The 12,883-nt window shown below is 41.1% G+C and overlaps 1 long non-coding RNA gene across 1 annotated transcript; it reads left to right on the top strand.

Moving 5' to 3' along the window:
• Positions 1-2,361: 2,361 nt before the first annotated feature.
• LOC141380617 (uncharacterized) lies at positions 2,362-10,714 on the top strand. Its single transcript, XR_015523063.1, has 5 exons — positions 2,362-2,458; positions 7,871-8,004; positions 8,620-8,759; positions 8,841-9,455; positions 10,014-10,714. It is a non-coding gene; the product is annotated as an uncharacterized LOC141380617 (long non-coding RNA).
• The last annotated feature ends 2,169 nt before the right edge of the window (positions 10,715-12,883 follow it).

Below are 12,883 nucleotides of genomic sequence, written 5' to 3'. Positions count from 1 at the left end.
TTTATTAAATAAAAAAAATATATGATTAAAAATACATTCCCTATATGCATAATGCAGTTTCCATCTGAAATGACCACTAATAGAAATCTCACTTTACACTGATTTAGTATGTTTTAGTGTATTTTAAGATTATTCTGTTGTCATGGGTATAAGCCATCAGTGGTGGACAGATTTGGGGAACTGACATGACTGAAGAAGTTGGGATTTTTTTTCTTCACCCATAGATTGGTCGCCATTGCCGGGAATGGCCACAAAAATGTTACAACTGTTTGTGCCGTTGGGGAAAGCAACTTATTCGAATGATATATATTTGCTTGATTTAATATTAAAAGTTTTGCTGTGTAATATGTTTAAAATTCTGATCTTTAAATTTCTACATGTCCCAAATGTAGTTTGTTTGGTGACAGTCATGCTAGAAGTTGGTGTACTGGCGAAAAATACATCCCTGTCAGATTATGCCTCAACCAGAATAAGGATTATTAGGTGGATTATTGTATTTGGAAGAAAATTGGTTTAAATTAGACAACAAGGTAGCTATTTCAAGCACAGGAAGATTAATGTGGTTGGAGTGTGCTTTTTGGCAATAATAAACACAATACTTGCTACAACTCCAGGTTACCGCTATTCATTTCTATTGCTGCATTCACACCAGATGCAGATGAAGTGTTAGAAGCGAGACAGAAGGTTGGTTAGATAAACAGGATCTAGATTATTTAAAGCTTTTTTAAGTAAAAAGCAATATTTTATTAATACATAACCGCTAGTGTAAGGAGGATAAAATTGGGGAGTTATGGTCATATTTTCTAGACCTGGTAGAACTCTGCAGCTGAATTTTGCACTAACTAAAGTTTAATAATAGAGGAAGCTGGGCAATCAGCGAACAGAGAAATACAGTAATCAACTCTAGAAGTCATAAAAGCATGAACTAACTTTTCTGCATGAGATAGACAGCATGCTTTGTAACTTTGACATATTTCTCAGATGAAAGATTGTCTGATGAATGATGCAATCAAAGCAGTATTCCTACACTCTCAAAATACTTCAATAATTAAATATAAAATATGCAGATGTATAAAGTACACTGTAAAAAACTTTTTGAACTTAATTTGACTTTTTTACTTGTCGTAAAAGAGATAAGTAGACTTTACTTAAACAGTAAATAAACCCATGGTAACTTTGAGTCAATTAAGTCAACTTAATTTTTCTAATTATGGACATATTTCCATAATAACTTCAGTTCAAAAGATTTACTCACTTTTTAAAGTCTAGACATTGTCGTTTATATTTTACTTGAATAATTTGAGTTGATTAGTTACTTAAGTGCTATGTTTGTTGGATTTGTACTTTAAAACACATAAAAAATTATTTTACTTTTGCTTAATTACATTTTAAACGTTAAAATGTTTTATTTTCGGTCAGAAAGAACTCATTTTGGAAATCACTTTGTATTACATATTCTAAATTAATATATTCCCCTTTCTAGTAACAAACCAATTGAATTGCACTGACAGCCAGTTTTATTTAAATTTGATTTATTTGTTAACCAAAAAAAAAAAAAAAACACACATTCACATTTTATTAATCAGTCCATTTTTTCCCCTGCAAGCTCTGCTTTGACTACTCTCTATTTTTATTTGTGTGTGTGTGCATGGGAGGGGGTTTACAAGAGAGAGCTGGACATAGGAAGCACACAATATGGGCACTTCCTGTTTTCAGCAACAAAAAAGAAGAGCATAAGGGGTGTCCGAGAAAAAGAACAACATCATGCACTACATTTACACAGTACAAGTAGCCTTTGGGCCAACAGCCGTTTACCTATAGACACTGTCTCAGACAGATATTTGAATACACCTAGAAGGAGAAGTCTATTTGATTTCAGATAAGATTATCTGTACTATTAAAATGATAAACAGAATTGCTTATTATTTAAAAAAGCAGTCAGTATTCTGGGTGTGGAAATGTCCGCAATTACATGTTGAAAAGTTTTACCCATCACATTCCTGCTAAAGTGGCCTCAGACCTCATAAGCGCAGTTTTATAGTGGCACACACTCGAAAATTCCCCTAGTGATTGGAATCAGCAGGCAGAGCTTGGAGATTACAGTAACACACATACACACATACACAGAAAACTGTGAATAAAGTTTGTGTTTATGAGTAAAATTAAGAGTGTGCATGAAAAAAAACTCTCTCTTAATTGAACAAACTGATTATAGCAATAAATGAGACACATAAAAAGCTAAAGATAATAAAGTAGACAGTAAGATAAAATTGGCCTGCTATCTTTCCTGTGTCCCCTCATTCACAGTAAATTGGGTTATGACTCATTGCTTTTCCTTGTCTGTTCTTTTCTTCCCGCTAGAGCGTTGGGATCAGGGCACCGCAGTCTGGACGGGGGGATTTCCACTCAGACGAGAACATCAAAACACACATATGGTGAAGCACTACATGATAAAGAGGTGATGACTCCAGATTTGTCTGCGAGTGTGTGCATGTTTTAGCCAAAAACATCAGGCAGCTGATCTGTCGTGTCCCTGTTTTGTGGTGAAGTGTGGGATTTTTTTTTTTCGTTCTGTTTACTAGCAGCATCAATATAATGATCGCTGCAAACTGGTTTGCTAAACAGTGCCCCCATCTACCATTTAGACAACAGATCGCTCAATAAGGAACTCGTGCCATCGGTGGTTGAGGCAGATGTTGATATTTTGGGCTTTGCAAGCAAACTAAAAATTCTATATCCAAATTACTAATGCAGCAATCTCTGGTTCCTCATTTGACCCTTAAAAGTGAAGTTGCAAAAATAAAAATGAATGTTTTGAACACTCCTCTCCTTTGTCATTGGTTGGGCAAACTAGTCAAGTCATCTTTATTTTTATAACACTTTATAAAGGCCAGAAGAGAGAAGTCATTATTCAGCTCAAATCAGTTTCATACTCTTCCCATGTCAGAGCTGTAAAAATGAATATTTTGCTGAATTAATATATTTACAAATCACAGTTTTCTTCATGGTATGGTATGTTTAGAGCAGGGGTGTCCAAACTCGGTCCTGGAGGGCCGGTGTCCTGGAGAGTTTAGCTCCAACCCTAATCAAACACACCTGAGCCAACTAATAAAGCTCCTACTAGATATCCTAGAACAGTGGTGGCCAACCCTGCTCCTGGAGAACTACCTTCCTACAGATTTCAGTTGCTACCCATATCAAACACACCTGAACCAATTAATTAGGACCTGAACACCATGTGATAATTACAAGCAGGTGTGTTTGATATGGCCACCCCTGTCCTAGAAACTTCCTGGCAGGTGTGTTGAAGCAAGTTAAAGCTAAAATCAGCAGGACACTGGCCCTCCAGCACCGAGTTTGGACACCACTGGTTTAGAGGCATGTAAATTTAAAGTGGAAGCCCCTAGAACAGGGGTGCTCAAACTCAGTCCTGGTAGGCCTGTGTCCTGCAGAGTTTAGCTCCAACTTGCTTCAACACACCTGCCCTGAGGTTTCAAGTATACCTAGGCTGCATTCCAGTGACCTTCACTTGCTGACTTCTCTCCATCATGTTGCCTCAGATGCACGTCATTGATTACATTACAAAAGTGTCTGCTACTAGCTGAATATCTGAATGGGTTTAAATGGGATGCCCTGATCCAGGGGTGTCCAAACTCGGTCCTGGAGGGCCGGTGTCCTGCATAGCTCCAACTTCCTTCAGCATACCTGCCTGGAAGATTGTAGTGAAGGTAAAGAGCTTGATTAGCTGGTTCGGGGTTGAAACTAAAATATGCAGAACACACTGGCCCTTCAGGACCATGTTTGGGCACCCCTGTACTAGAAACTTCCTGGCAGGTGTGGTGAAGCAAGTTGGAGCTAAACTCAGCAGGACACTGGCCCTCCAGGATCAAGTTTGGACACCCCTGCCCTAAACCCTTGAGCACTTGGGAACTACACTATTGTGATGTCATAATCACATTGCACTTGTTGAACGCACTTTAAAATGACACTGAGGATTCCCCGAGGGAACATGGGAAGGGAACTTTGCAAGGGTGTGTCTAAAAGTGGAATGGAACGCTGCCACAGTAGAAGCTTGATTAGCTGGTTTAGTTGTGTCAGTAGTTCAGTAGTTGGGGTTGGAACTCCTGGGCATCAACCCTCCAGGACCAAATTTGGGCATCCCTGCCCTAGAATTTCAGACAAACATGTCTCTCAAGAAGAACTCTTAAGGATCTTAATAAGTAATTTAACTGTGATGATTTAGATTAAATCTTTGGGATTTTAGCTCATCCTGAGTGTTATTGTTACAGTTGTAAACACACAATGGCTTTCTTCTTCCATGAGGGGGGGTTGATGTCATGAGATTATGTCCAGGCAAGACACACATCTCTTTGAAATCAGAATTCAAAACTCTTGAAGTACTTTCCATATTGTAAGCCTAGTGCTTCAGTAGTTTAGATGGGCGTTCTCCAACTAGTTCTTCACTTTCAAGTGAATTTAACATATGATTTACATTTTTCGTAGGCTATGTTACAAACCAAATTTCAAGAGTTTACACTTAGCTGATGATTGATAATAAAGCGTGTTTGGCAAGAGCTCAGAATATCCTCGAGCTCGGGGCTCCCACCCGTTTGAAGGTGAGAGGAGAGTTTGAGCTCAGGTAGGTCCAGAGAACTCCCCTGCTTGTGAACGTGCTGAGATGTATCTGGCTAAGAGTTGTCTTAAGATGCTATTTTGAAGTCAATTTACTTACGGTGCATGTCAAACGGTGGGAGGAAACCAGTAAACCTGGGGAAAACCCATGCAAACACTGGGAGAACATGCACAGAAACGCCAAGGAGAGGGGCAGAACCAGCGGCGTTCTTGCTGTGAGCCAACAGTGCCAACCACTGGGCCGCTGTGCCACCCTATAAGAGAAGGGGAGGAGTAGGGGTGGAAGGGGGGATTCTCAAGACGAAGATGACTAGAGTAGAAAGCTCTGGTTGTTTATAGTGTGTCAGTATTCATCTGCAATATACAGAGCTGATGCGGTACCAGCTGTGTTCAATCATAAGCGCGCAATCCTCTTGAAATTAGTTTATAAATAAACCGCACTTGTGGATTTATTAATTTTCCTTTATTCATCACAGTCCCTTTATTCATCAAGGGACGCCACAGCAAAATGAACCACCAACTTATCCAGCATAGGTTTTACACAGCGAATGCCCTTCCAGCTGCAACCCAGTACTGGGAAACATACACTATGGCCAATTTAGTGTGTTCAATTCAGCTATACGGCTTTACCCACATGTCCTTGGACTGTAGGGGAAAACAGAGCATCAACACACAACAACACAGGGAGAACATGCAAACTCCACACATGAAAGCTATCTGACCCAGCCGGGACTCAAACCAGTGACCTTCTTTCTGTGAGGTGACAGTGCTATCCTCTGAGCCACCGTGTCACCAAATTTGTGGATTAATATTATTATTCTTTGAATTGTTGATTGATTGTGCACATAATCCTGCACCAAGCAAGTCTATGCCACCGTTGTTGGTAAGGCTTCTCAAAGAAACATCAACATTTCTATAACGCCACAGTGTTTACACTTTTCAGGGAAGCTAGGATAGGATAACATTTTAACTTTGAAAGAAAAAACACCCTTCCCCTTTAACCTACTTGTGTTTATTTACTGTAAAACTGTGCGGTTAATACTTGCCAAATGTCTGCTTACACACTCAACTCCAGTTGCCCGGTTAGTTTCCATACCTTTGAAATCACACCCAAGTGTATGTATGTATATGCAAGCATTCCTTCAGGCAGCCCCTCTACAGATGTAGTATTACGGGAAAGCCTGCCGTGCTAAATGGAAAGGAAAGGAGGATGGGAGAGGAAGACTGCTCTCCGATTGATCGGCCGCTCTTCTGTTGGGGGAGGGAATCGCTCCGCTCTAAACTGAGCCGGGGAATGTGAACAGCAATATTACTCATTACACATGATATCCTAAAATGGCTAATTATTGTGACCAATTACCAGGCTAATTTACCAATTATCCATGTGAGCAATCTATTGGCTGAGAAAATCAATAGCCGCTCTCAACTGCAAAAGATAGATGGCTCATGCAGCCTTTCTCTTTCTTCCGTCTCTCTTGCCTGTTCTCTCCGGGCCATGAACCAATCAGTGAGCTAAGTGCAACTATGGCAAATAACACTTGGTGCTGTCTAATGGATCTAGAGCCAATTAAAAGGCTTGGGGAATTTAATGCGTAGTTTGCTGTCTGGAGAGAAGAGTCTGGATTTAAAGAAACAGGTCACTCAAAACAGAAAATTCCACCATTATTTACTAACCCGCATGTCATTTTGAACCCATATTGTGCTGTTTTTCAAAGGCAACACAAAAACATTTTAACAGGTCTGTTCATATGACCGTTCAAAGTAACCCTATCTGTGAAGCCGGTGCTTTGCTTTCAGTAATGCCAATGCAATCTCACGGCTATTCATAACATTTTAATGTAATAACTATCAAAAATGATTCATTTGAGAGTTCATTTGTATATTTTAGGGTGCTTTCACACTAGCACTTTTGGTCCGCACCTGGGTTCATTTGAAATCAGAGTACGACACCTGTACCCAAGTCTGCCTGAAAGAGGTGGTCTGGGGTAGGGTTCACACAAACTCTGGTCTGGTTCACTACTAGTATAAATGCAATCCTACCAAATAACGAAAGTGAACCACCAACAGTACAACAAACTTTCATTTTCATAATGTTCATTCGTGTGTCTGTGTATCACGTACTGCACCTTGCTGACAAGCTGGACTGAGCAAACACAGTGATAATGTCTGCTTGTAGACATCGCGTTATGTTCTGAACGTTTATAATATTTTTTCAGTGGCGCAGTAGGTAGTGCTGATGCTTCACAGCAAGAAGGTCGCTGGGTCACTGGTTCGACCCTCGACTCAGTTGGCGTTTCTGTGTGGAGTTTGCATGTTCTCCCCCTGCGTTCACGTGGGTTTCTTCGGGTGCTCCGGTTTCCCCCACAGTCCAAAGCCATGCAGCACAGGTAAATTGGGTAGGCTAAATTGTCCGTAGTGTATGAGTGAGTGTGTGATGTTTGCCAGAGATGGGTTGCAGCTGGAAGGGCATGCGCTGCGTAAAAAGTTGCTGGATAAGTTGGCGGTTCATTCCGCTGTGGCGACCCCGGATTAATAAAGAGACTAAGCCGACAAGAAAATGAATGAATGAATGAATTCCATGTTTTTTTTTGTCTGAAACGCAGGTCTGAAATTTCCATGTATCTATTTTTCAAATTGCTTGACTAATGCTGGGTCACAAGGATGCTGTATCTTTTTCCCAAGTAAGGCTACCCAGACTGATTTCCAGTCCATCACAAGTCAGTCGATGTGTTTATCTTCAACTATTTAAGAATATTAGAGTGAGGAGTCAGTCAGTGCTGGTAAGATGGTGTTCAACACAGGCTCATTCTGAAAATGTACCGCTATATACATTTCTGGAGAGCGCTAAATAAGTCCCAGGAGGTACGTTTCTTTGCAGTTTTTGTTTTCCTGAATCCTCCAGAGGTCGCTGTGTATGCTTTTTAAGATCTCAAATTTCTCTTACCAGTGCTATTCGTGCCTGTTGCTCTCGCATAATTCCACCAGATAATTCACCTTCGACTGACTGACCGATCGACTGACACACCCTCCTTTTTTCCTTAACCCAACCAATAGTGTTTTCAAAAACACAGATTGACCCGCCCACCCACTTCCCTAAGTCCAACCGACAGTTTTAAAAAGCAATCCAGAACAAGAAAAGCCCTCGCCTGATTTTGAACATTTTTTCATATTTTCCACATTCTCACTCTGTTATTTACTTGTTTGTTTTATTTTTTGGCTTCTGTTTTTGTCTTTCCAGCTTTCTGGAACCATTTTTCACCAGACTCAAACCCCGTTGTCTCGGTCAATTCCTCTCTGCATCTCAAGTCCGTCAACATACATGGCGAGCTAACTGGACAAACTGTTAACAGCGGAAAAGCCTTCCATACAGAGGTAAGCAGTCAGCTGGTAAGCGTGAAAAGAAATGGCGTCATACCACCCCGTATTGTTCGTTTAAAAGAGAAAATGCAGCCATACGTTCCTCTGGCTACATAATTAGCGATCTCCAGAAATGTATAAAGGGCTACGTTTTCAAAATTAGCCTTTGTTGGTGATGTTATTTTTCTAGTGTTATTAACTATCAACTCCTACAACTATCAAGGTCCATCCGGGCAAAGGTGATGGGTCAAAGTGCACAAAAAGTTATTGCACCTTATCTAACAACAGAGATTTGAGCAAAGCAATAGTACACTGCAGCCCTTTTAGTGTCACCATCAAGGTGACACTAAACCATGAGTACCATGATCCTGGTGTTCAGTTCGCTATCATGCAAAAATTACAATTCAATCAAGCTGCTTCATTTTAGAGGTTTAAAGGCGGGTCATTTTTGACCTGAAGGGCACCAAAGACATATACAGAATTCCAAGACAACAGGAGGCTTAGATATTTGATAGAGCTGAGAGTGTTTCACTTTTATGTGCTGGCTAAAAGGCGAATCTAATCAACTAAAATACTCTAAAAGAAACGTGTGGCGTGATGTGGTGAATGATGGGCGTTCCCGTTCTGCAGCATTGTGCGGAGCTCTGCGTGTACAGATTCTGTGTGGGCCTGCTTATTGGTGGCCAGCCAACAGAAGGTGGAACAGCTGTATCACACCACCTGATCCAAAAGTGGGTCAAGCCTGCTCTGCAGCAGAGACCCCTGCAAAGGTAAACCTTGGGGAGCAGCTCTCCATGATCCAAAGCGGCAACTAGAACAACTAATGAACCACTTATCTGATGTCTTTTCAGATGTCTGTTCGCCTTGTGGACCAATATAGTCCAGAAATAGTCAGAAAAGCAGCACTGTTACATCACAGCCAGTTACAGTGAACGCTTAGCGTCTGACTCTGGAGGAGAAGGTGCTAAAGGAAAGCAGCTAAATGTGACTGTGGGGAATCCCAGAGCCTGGTAATCATTGCTCCAAGTTCAGACAGACTTCAGGTTGGAATTCACATATCTCAAGTGGATGAGCTAAATTGTTGTTCATCACAATCCCTATGCCAATAGAACTAACCAGGGTTTGAGGTCTTGAGTGTTTTGGGGTTCTGAAAATGCAAGTTTTTTAGTAAAAGTTCTCGAATTTGAAAGTGATTATGCCTTTAACAGGCATCAGCTTAAATTCTTTAAAGTTTTTGAATATTTACATAACAAAAAACATATGCGCATGAATAAAACTAGACTTATTTCAAGAGTTCACACTTGATTATAAAGCTTGTTTGGCATGCTGTCCCAGGAGAGAGCCCTACGCTTATAAGATCCTCAAGCTTGGGGCTCCCTCCACTTTTGCGAACTATTTTCAATGAAAAGGCACTAAGCTCTGCCTGAAAAGTCACTTAGGCCCTGTTTACACTGTCAGGTATTGATGCCTAAAGCCTGATTTATACTTCTGCGTCAGGTGACCGACGTAACCCACGGCGCAGGCAACGCGCGTGGCTGTGCATTTATACTTCTGCGCGCTGTCTCTGCCGGTCTGCATTAACACTTCCGAAACGCTAGTTGGCAGTGAGGTGTAAATGTTCCTCTGTGTCAATTTTCTTCGCTACTTTTTTGCATTTCCTGAACACTTCCGGGATGTACAAGTGGCTCAAACTCGCTCATTTTGAGGCAGGAACCGGCGGACGTGCAACAACTTTAACTATGAGGTAAACACAAAACAAAACTTTCCATCCGGAGCTCCTTCACGGGACTCCACACTTGTAAACAATCGCTCACGCGGCGTCGCGCCATTCGCGCGCCTCTCGGTCCCGCCCAGACTCGTCAGCGCTACCAAGCCGACCAATCACAGAGCTTACGCTACGCGTCGTTGCGACGTGTAGTTACATTTTTTGAGAGGTGCACGTCAGTGACGGCGATGGCCACGGCGAAGGGCTATGCGTCAGCGCCGTAGCATACGCCGGTGTTTGACGCAGAAGTATAAATCAGGCTTAATTCCGATTTGTTGCCTATATCCGATTTGTTTGCCTGTCTGTTTACACGTTGTTTTAATTGTGACCCATATCTAATTCATGCGTTTACACTTGCCATACAATTTACGATGTCGCGCATGCATAAAGGCGGGTTCTAGCATCTGCTCCACACTAGCCACGGTGGAAGAAATAGTCTTGTTTTTAGCTCTGCGAAATATGTGAAGTGTAGTAAAAGCAGTGAATGGTTCAGTCCAGATTTACCCCCATGCGGTTTATGTAATGGTATGCCCCTCATGTGTGTGTGTAGTTGAAGATGTAGCCTTTGGTTGTGTGCGCACTGCTGTTGGAGAGAATAAATTATTATTCTATGTGTAGCCCGCAGTGTGTTTATTAATAGCGACAAAAAGCAAAAGTTACAACACAAAGTTCGTCTAACTTTAAAATGATTTTGAGGTGGAGGTGGGAAAAGGCCGTCATCGCAGCTTTGCGAATTCTCAGAGGAATTTATAGGTACAAGCGAGATCTCAGGTGTGGTGGGAGCAAATTGTGGCGACTGACCACTTTCCTTCTCTGTGTTTCTTCTGATGTTGTTTACCGCGTCGGCATCTCCACACACGCTGTTCCTTCTAGGTCATTACACCGCGGAGAAGCAGCACATTGTCGCAAGTTTAATGATGTACAAAACGGAACGCCTCAATAAATCCGATCTGCCTGTTTACATGACAGTCGCATTGTCACATATCCAAGCTATATCAGATTTATTTCCACATATGAAGGCCTGAAACCGACCTCTGAATGTCCGAATGCAAATTAAATTGTTAAAAAATTGTTTAACAATTTATATATATATATATATATATATATATATATATATATATATATATATATATATATATTTATATTTATATTTATATATATTTATATATATATATATATTTATATTTATATATATATATATATATATATATATATATATATATATATATTTATATATATATATATATATATATATATATATATATATATATATATATATATATATATTATTTTTTTTTTTTTTATAAAAAAAATTGTTAAATATATCAGCTTAAATGATTGTTAACTGTTCTCTGTTATCTTAAGGCCATCAGGCGGCAGTGAGTCCCTTTCATTTACAAAACTTGGGGCTACAAGGTGGCGCAGTGGGTAGCACGTTCGCCTCAGGGCAAGAAGGTCACTGGTTCAAGCCTCGGCTGGGTCAGTTGGCGTTTCTGTGTGGAGTTTGCATGTTCTTGTGGGTTTCCTCTGGGTGCTCTGGTTTCTCTCACAAGGTACAGGTGAATTGGGTAGACTAAATTGTCCGTAGTGTATGAGTGTTAATGAGTGTGTATGGATGTATCCCAGTGATGGGTTGCAGCTGGAAGGGTGTTTCCTTCGAAAAACATATTCTGGATAAGTCGGCGGTTCATTAAAGAGACTAAGCCGAAAAGAAAATAAATTAATAAATGAATTATGTAACTTGTGTAACCCCCAACATTGATCATGCACATATGTATGCCCATGATAAATGCAGTATTTCTTTACAAAGTCGCGTTTCCAACTACAGGCCTGGCGGTAATATGCACTATTTTTAGTCATTTTTATTTTTTAATAATCCCCCATGCACCAGTCCAGTTTTTAGTACACTGTTGTCATGCAATCGTCAGAGTTTTCATGAATCAGCCCAGGCTGTTTGCACTTTAAGTGGCCCTGTTCAGTAACCTGCCCCCAGAGACGCCACCACATTCCACACCACATTAAAATTTCAGCTCCAATCACATGTCAAGTCTCTAACACTAACCTCAGTCAATGGAAACACATTTAACCAAGCCTGACACGTCTTCTGAGCTACGGCAAGACAATTGTACGCCTGGTTTTACATACATCCTTCAAAGGAACATAATCCTCTTTATGAAATATCATCTCCCACATACAATATCTCTCCACGGTGGAGTATTAACAGCACATTGAGCACATTATGCAGTTATGGTGACTATATCAGCTCTCCTGTGAGCTCAATAGCAGTGGTTCTCAAAGTGGGGGTGACAATGACCGGGGGGGGATTGCTTGGGGATTTCCAAAAATCCAAATCATTTTATTAAACTACTAGAATTAGCATATTTAATCCACAACCTACAGAATAAAAAAAAAATAGTAGCTACTAGTTACATTAAAAAAACAACAGGCATATAAAAAGCCATCAGCCTTTCAATTGTTTGTGACCCCTGGGGTGATTATGTAATAATAAAGACACAGCACATTGATTTTAAGGCACCAGGTTTAATTTTCTGACATCTTTACGGCACTCATGTACATTAAACATAAATACAGGCCACAACTAAACAGCAAAATAAAAACTAGACAACAAAAATTGAGAAAAAAGGGAAATGTATTGCAGGCACGTGCACACATAGGGCTCAACCTGTGCAGTGCACATGCCCTTTTTAGTCTTGGATAGAAAGTGGCCTCAAAAGTGCCCCCGCGACGCAACACACCCTCGGTCCCGCCCTTCAGTAGGCGCGCGACAACACTGCTCTTGAGTATGCGCGCCACAACACAACTGATCAGAACGCGCGCGACAACACAGCTGATCAGAACGCGCGCGACAACACAGCTGATCAGAACGCGCGCGACAACAACTTTGGACGGTCTCTGCACGGGCCTCCCTGCTGAAAAAAACAGCTTAAACCAGCCTAGGCTGGTTGGCTGGTTTTAGCTGGTCGACCAGGCTGGTTTTAGAGGGGTTTTGGCCATTTCCAGGTTGGTTTCCAGCCTGGTCTTAGCTGGTCAGGCTGACCAGCTAAAACCAGCTTGACCAGCTTAGCCAGGCTGGGAGTCCAGCCAAAACCAGCTATGTCCAGCTTAAAC

This window comes from Danio rerio, chromosome 23, assembly GCF_052040795.2.
Source record: "Danio rerio strain M-AB ecotype USA chromosome 23, GRCz13ab, whole genome shotgun sequence".
NCBI lineage: Eukaryota > Metazoa > Chordata > Actinopteri > Cypriniformes > Danionidae > Danio > Danio rerio.
The sequence above is the reverse complement of the archived record's forward strand: the minus strand, read 5'-3'. Positions and strand labels throughout refer to the sequence as shown.